This window comes from Ceratina calcarata, unplaced genomic scaffold (assembly GCF_001652005.2).
Source record: "Ceratina calcarata isolate Rehan_Ccalc_2016 unplaced genomic scaffold, ASM165200v1 scaffold180.2, whole genome shotgun sequence".
In the NCBI taxonomy this organism is placed as follows: Eukaryota; Metazoa; Arthropoda; class Insecta; order Hymenoptera; family Apidae; genus Ceratina; species Ceratina calcarata.
The window spans coordinates 1,836,903-1,844,485 of NW_017139431.1; the positions used below are offsets into that span (position 1 = coordinate 1,836,903).

The 7,583-nt window shown below is 42.0% G+C and overlaps 1 long non-coding RNA gene across 1 annotated transcript; it reads left to right on the top strand.

Annotated features, from left to right (window-relative positions):
* Positions 1-4,414: 4,414 nt before the first annotated feature.
* Positions 4,415-6,948, top strand: LOC113463884 (uncharacterized). Its single transcript, XR_003388736.1, has 3 exons — positions 4,415-4,749; positions 5,855-6,046; positions 6,393-6,948. It is a non-coding gene; the product is annotated as an uncharacterized LOC113463884 (long non-coding RNA).
* Positions 6,949-7,583: the final 635 nt, after the last annotated feature.

Below are 7,583 nucleotides of genomic sequence, written 5' to 3' on the forward strand. Positions count from 1 at the left end.
TTCACTGGCTTATGATTAAAAGAAGCTAGCGATTAGAAATTTTTATGTGAACAGATTTCGGATCATTTACTATAGACTCCAATTATCACACATCGACTTCTGCAAAGTGATTCTCTAGACTCATTTAACAATTGCATCGAACCAATGGAAACTTGTTTTGTGAGATTTTTAAAGGACTGGTCAGGTCGGGTCAACGTTCGTCGGTGGTATTAATTCTTTTCTCGACGCCGGGTTCGATAAAGCTCGAACGTAGTGAGGAGCTGAGGCAAGGCTGGCAGAGAACCTTGGATAGTGACGAGTGCCTATATAGAGCATTCCTCCAAGAGATCGAAGAGGGAGAGGACTTGAGAGGAGCTCGACGTATGAACGTGTACACAGCCGGAAGAGAGGACTATCGGGGAGAGGGAGAATTTCAGAGAGGGAGGCCATCGGGGGAGGGAGAGGGAAAGAGGGAAAGAGGAAAAGAGAAGGGTAGAAAACGGGTCCCGCCCGATTCGTACACCTAACCAGGGAGATACGCGTCTGATTCGTCGTTGGCAATTGGCGGAGGCGGTACAGGCAGGTATCCATATCCGGTATGGGTTGGCTCACGGTTACGGGTTGCTCTTCATGTTCACCCTCATCCTCTTCATCATCTTCCTGATACGGATACAACCGTGTATGTGTATAGACCACCGTCGACAGCTCTCGCGGCTGATGCGCACCCCCTACTCGTGGCCTTCGATTCCCTTCGATTTCACTCGGCCCGACAATAATGACGTCTCCCGATGATGGGAATTTATCCATTCAATGATCACGAATTCATCCACCGACTTTCGCACGTGACCCACATTTCGAAACACGAATGCGGTTGCGTTGAGCACGATAGATCAATATCTGAATAAGATAAGCTACAAGATACAAATAAGCAAATACTTGATTCCTTCAGCAGCACTGCTTATTGCGGGCAAATTAATTTCTTAGTTTTAAGAGGTATAATTCATATGGAAACTTACGGTTTCGACCTTCGTACTTATTTACTGACTATTTTTCATCAATTTGGTGGAGTAACGTCGACATTCTGCTTTATTGAGCAGCTATCAGAATCTACCTCCTTAAGCAGAACAATCTACTGGTTTAATGTTTACGTCCGTAATCCTTCTAATGGGACTTCATAGTCACAGTTGGACCGTTTGCGGACTTGGTCCGAAAGGGGTTGAAGAAGGGACCATAACTGCCTGGACGACCATTGAATGAGAATCAAGGCGGGGCAGCAATGCGGTTGCATGGATTAGCGCCTGCGCGCACAACACTCATTAGCGGATTTATTACTCGTTTCTTCTTGAAAACCCTGTTAACCCTTAACACGCCTATCTCCGCCACCCTCGGGAAAATCCCCTTTCTCTCCTTGTTGCCGAACGAATCTCCAGGATTCACGATTGTTGTTACAAATGTTTCTGATCCACCAGAACCTCTTTGATTCGTCCCTCCTTCTTGTTGCTATAACAGCAAGCTGCCTCGTCCCTATTTTAGTTTTCTAAATACCAGAGGTTCATAAGGTCTCATATTCACTTTTGGAAGTTACAAACTGCCTAAATAAATTTTGACAGTATTTTGCTTTTACGATTCTACTGTGACGCTGCCGTCACGTCGCTTGTTTACTAGTGGAACGGCATAACGAAGCTTTAGCACAGTCACTGATCGACCCATCGACCTGAGCGCGGCACAAAAGGAACCGTTATCGGCTGCAATAAATCTTGCTGCGGTCGGAAACGTCATAACTGTTTGCAAAAATTCCTGGCCGGAGACAATTTAAGGATTCTCTCATAAACCGTGTAATTGACAAATCCCCCGTATCTTCTCTAGCCACTGGTATACGCGTATTGTATAAGTGTACCAACCTTTTCCTTGACTTGTCAGTTCGTTCTTCATGAATCCGTGTATAATTGCACTGCTGTAAATTATGAGCAATTTAGGAATTTTAAAATTCCGTTAAAATCCTAATGTAATGGTCAATTTTTTTTATAAGTTTATTAGTTTATAATTTTATGACTGAGCAGAAGTTGTAGGAGTAAATGATGGGTCAAAATATAACACCGATCCCTAAATTGTCATAAACAGTAAACTATATTCCTTCTTCTATGAATACACGTATTTGCATTTACATAACTCAGAGTGAAAAAGATTCAACAAGAGTTCCCCTGCGATTTTATTTTTCAACAGCATAGTATTGTGTTCCTAGTTAAAAACTCGTAGACGTGCTCCAGTACGATGGTTGTCGTTTTAATATAATAGGGGGGGTCGGTATTCGTGGTCGATTGAAAAGAGCGCGGAAATAATATCTAATGCGCGCACGGGTGCACGCGTGAGCGAGCGCAATGAAAAATCCCGGCAGCGTAAAAATTTAGCTCCTAGACACGAAATCGCCCCGATCTCCTCGACCCCTCTTTAAAATCAGAGCGAGAGACGCATTCACGAACGTCGAGTTGTCATCCTCGAGGCACGTAAACGGCGAGGAATTCGACGGAAAGGGTGGGTCCTCGGAACTGGAAATCAAACTGACATGACGTTTTTGTCATCCGCTTGCTCTTCCTCCTCTTTGTGCCGTTCTCTTCCCTCCTTGGTCATTACGTTTAAACGGGATTAGGGTTCAAGTTTAACAATATAAGGATGGAATTTATTATTCTATTTTGTTCGTTCATCGGACGCGTTAACCATTGTTAAATGGTGCGAGATTAATACCGGATTATACAAACTTCAAGCATACTGGGAATTGGTCCCACGTCTTATTAAATACATACACAGATATAAGAGTTGCGAAGCTCACGAGACTCGGCGAGGTAATTAGTACCAGCGAGTAACTCTATTCGCCGCGGGTAATTCCACTAGGGCAATCTTGAGCAGCCAAGAGAGCGTACGTCCCCAAGGAGAGGAACGCGTTTGAAAACCCGAAAAGGGACGCGATCGACTACCTGCGAACCCGTAAGGTCCCACGACCTCCGTACTTGAAAAGCCAGCGCCCGTGATGAATCGTTTCAGGTAACCGCGTCGTCGAGAAACTCGAAAACGCGGCCGAACTGTAAAGGTGTTAATACGAGGATAATTGATTAATTCGTGTCCACCGCCGTACGAGGCGAAAAATCATGCGCGATTGAACGCGCAGCTTTCAAACAGCGGCCACTAAAGACGATCCGATTAAATTCGAATTTGTCACGCTATCCTGAACTCCGTCTCTTCGATGAGAAATTCTTGAGCGGTGTATATACACAACAAAGCGGGTTAGCACAATGAAGCATTTCATCAAATTCTTCTAATCACTTTTATTGGATTTTTTTATCCATTATATATTAACTGTTTTCTGGACACTAGTTGAAAGTTTTATTCTTTATGAGAAACATCTCATCCTGAAAACATTTTTTAGCAAGGCCAAGGATCTAATATTTCTTATAATAATGAAACCACGAGGCTCCTACGAGTCAGTTCAATGAGATTACATTGGTTAAACCTTTTCTAGTCGCTCCGCGTGGTCCTTTCATGGGGTTTCCCGTGGACAAAGCTGGTAAAAAATAATCTATTATAAGAGGGAAGGTGGTTGGAGCCAGCAAAGCGTAGGACTATTTCTCTGGGTTCACGTGGCTTCAGGAAGGATGAGTAAAATAGCGCGTGTCTATAACCCTTCAGAAAATCCGATAAGTAGACGCTCTACACCTTCCACGTGACGTGTTAATAAATCAGATCCCTGGATGCTACCGTTGCATTATAAAAACCGTTCTACTGTATGATATTAATACATATCTATATTGATGAATTCCTCTTTTTAATAATATTCTTTATATAAATTCGTCTATTAAAGTTATTCAGAGTACAAATGGACGGAGGGTAACATAATGATAGCAGTTTACAGAACTTGCAACAAAATTGCAATTGTATACTATTTTCATCTACTTTCATATTGATTATAGTGTGATATTACTGTAATGATAGATAGAAGGGGCATCCATTACTTTAATGGGTTCATGAAATCAACAGAGGGTCCTTCTTAAAATAAATAAAATATTATCTTAATTCACGTTTAGTCCAACACAGTTGCAAGTTTATACTATTTGCCAGCAAAAGAAAATGAGTCACCGATTCCAATCGAGAATGAAAGTAATATGCAAATGTAATATAAGTTGTTACACAGTTCGAAAGTAAACGAAATATCTGATATTAAAGTTTGTATGAAAAATTGTCGATGTGAATAGATTAAAAAAAGACCACGTGGAAAGATATGAATGTAGATGTTATTTCTTCCGTGGATAACTTAATTATGCGAGGGCATCCGAAATGAAGTGATCAAGGAAGAAAAGGAGGGACGAAATCGAGAAAGAAGAGGCAATAAAACGGCGACAGCTGTTCCGCTGATGATCTATCGTGTACGGTAGTGTACAGCGAATAGTGTGAACCAGTCGGTGGTGTAGCTCCGCGGTATCATAATACCAAACGCCTATTTGTTAGACGATAAATATGTAACTGTAACACAATGTCTCTCGTCCCCTGGTATAGCCGTGGCTGGGGCCCACCGTGGCCCAGCGTGGCGTGTATCGAGGGGGGTTTCCCTGCGAAGTGTTAACCTCGGCCGGGATGATGACTGGGGGGCGCGGTGTGCGACATTAAATCATATACGTGCTCGCATTTTCGGTAGCTGTTCCACTTACTTTCTGGCGTGTATGCGTATACCGCGTGTCTCCCACTGGTTACGCAGCGCGAACCCACGGGGATAGTGGATAGGTGCGTGTACGGATGTGTGTAAGTGGAGGCAGATGGTGTCCGCGAAGTCAAAAGTTCCCAAATAAGGGATCAGTCTGCGAAAACATCGAACGGCCACAGAGAATTACGATTATGATTGCGTCCGCATTACTAATCGTAAAATTGTTTCATATTTTAAAACTGTCCGAATTATTTTTGTAAATTGTGACGAAAACGTGCCAAATTATTCCTTTTTAACGTTTTAGCAATTATTTTATATACGTCAAGAAATAAAAAACTAGTGCTTAACGATTCTTTTGAATGTTCCTTGAAAATTGTGAAACACTTGTTAGTTAACTTGACAGTTTTCATAATACTGCTGGTCAATAAACAGGAGTGCGTTATTTATTTGGTAGCAACCTTGAAATTTACTATGCAAGGATAGACACAGAAAAATATGTGTCAATAAAGTTGCCTGACAGATGGGCACATATGTTTTTTAAACTTTGATATTCGAAGGAGCTTCGATTAAATGAGTGACACTCAAGCCTCGCGTCAGAAAGTCTAGTTAGAAATATTGTCTACATCTATCATATTCGTGGCACATAATAATATCAATGTCATAGTTTTCATACTTCGTTAAACGTTAAATGTAATTCAGAAACACTGTTATTTTATAATATCCTAAATAGACTAGTGAACACTTTATGATATCAACTGTATTAATTGAATCGTTTTTCGCAGTTCATTTTTTGTAACACGGAGATTAATAGTCATTTATAAAAGCGAGTTAACGAAGCGTGTTGCCAAGTAATGTAATTTGGCTTATTGTTAGTTCCATCGGCGTGAAACCGTTTCTATACCTTGGCAAGTGCCCGTGAACTTTTCATCCGCATCGATCAAACGAGAGTCATAGCACGTCTATAGAATTGGCATATCTTATATTATTTACAAACTAATTGTTACCCAGTGTTTGTCGTCCAATATATAATTAAAACAAGGAAAATATACATTGTCAGAATAACAACAAATTTTTTTCTATAATTCAAACAGCTACTTATTATCCCATAATAATTGCACCGAATATTACTGTCATTCTTTTGTGATTAAATATACTGTTGGTAATTCGTGACGCGAATAATTGCAGTTGGGAGCATTTTGCGATCGATGACAGAGGAAGAGACGCGGGCCACGAAGCGTGCATACATCAACGACTCCGCTTCCGGTCTGTTATTAAGGCACCGCAATTGGTAGAGAACGCGTGTAGAATGCGTTTCGTGATCCCCGATGCTCTGGCTGTGGGAGTGACTGCACCTGTCTTGACCGCTGAATCGTCCCGGTAATGACGGATCATCTTTACACGCGCCGTTACCGCATTATTAACCAGTCTTGCATACATTGCAAATATCTAATTCAGTAATACAGCGAAACCAGTTCTTGTCACGCCTTTCCTCCTTCCTACAGCAAATTATTTGTCATCATTTTTCAACCATGTACTTCACGTGCCATTCACCTTTCACTGTTCTCGCTATGGATTAACAGATGCATTTTTAGATTAATAATAAATACCATACTGTATTTATTTTATTTGCTACCATTAAACTGAAGTACTGTTACATATAAATTCAATGAAATGAAAGGGACATCGGTTGAAATTCGAATCGATCGTCGATCGTATTTTATAGAACGCCTTGTATGAAGCATAAGGGCGGATATTCGTTGATCCACGGGGTCCACCGGATGAAGACATCAATTACGAATTAACGACCAGAAAGGGATGGCGCAGATTTTTACCGGTCGCTTCATAAATCCAACTTCAGAATTCGGCGCGGTTCACGAACTCAACGGAGGACCCACGGTCCGCCTTTTTTTCGGAGTTAATAACGTCTCTATCAGCAGAACGCAGCGGCTTGGCGCGGCGCGTTTCGCAGCCCGAGGTGTATATACACCTACCTGGCCGAAAGCGCGGTACCTTTGCATCATTTAATATTTAAAAACAAGCCATAAATATGTCGCCTTCTGCGTGCTTTAAAACGCGGCCGCTGCGCTGGATTATAATATGGGCGCGAGCGCGAGCGCGCGTCGCATCGCGTCGCCCGAAAGCAAGACGAATGCTGTGTTGAAACCCGGCGAGGTGTTAATGACACCGGCGTGTCGACGCCGCGCGAATCCAGTCCCTTGCCACCCTATCGCGAAATGACCCCTCCGCTTTGTGGGAATATTATTACAATTTATCGAGACGTTTCCCCATTTAATTAACAAATCCCTGGTTTTTATGTAACTTGAAATTGAAAATTTTGCGAAATAAATGCACTTTTAAATTAGTTCTGCCAAAATCTTTTAAGTTCCATCCATTTAAGCTCGTGAACTCTAGTGAGTTTAGAAACAAATAAAAACTGGATATACTTAAAATTATATTTATTATCTATAAAAGAACGACTGGTCGAACAATTCGATGCAAACTGAAGGCAAAGGCTGCCTGGTACGCGGCTCGAGAACCGAGCGAAGAAGCCAATCCGTTGTCTTCGACAATAAACGAAGGGGTTAATAAATACGGTACATAGGATCAGTTCCGCGTACCTTCGTCGTAAATGGCGGAATTATTTAGTGCCGGAAAACCGTGTATGGATTGTACCCACCGTGAAACCGCCCCGCCTAAACAGTCCGTTAACGGATGATTTACGAGGCGCTAGTTTTCTGGCCCCGTTCTAACAACCCTTTCGCCGTATCTATAAAACCCTTCTCGCTGTGCTTCCAAATCTAGTTATAGCCCTATTGTCCGTGCGTACCTTGCATCTTCGCATCAGTCCGTACGAACCCGACGCTTATTAAAAATTTTACTACGCTATTCTAAATATAGCCAGGAAATGTCTCTA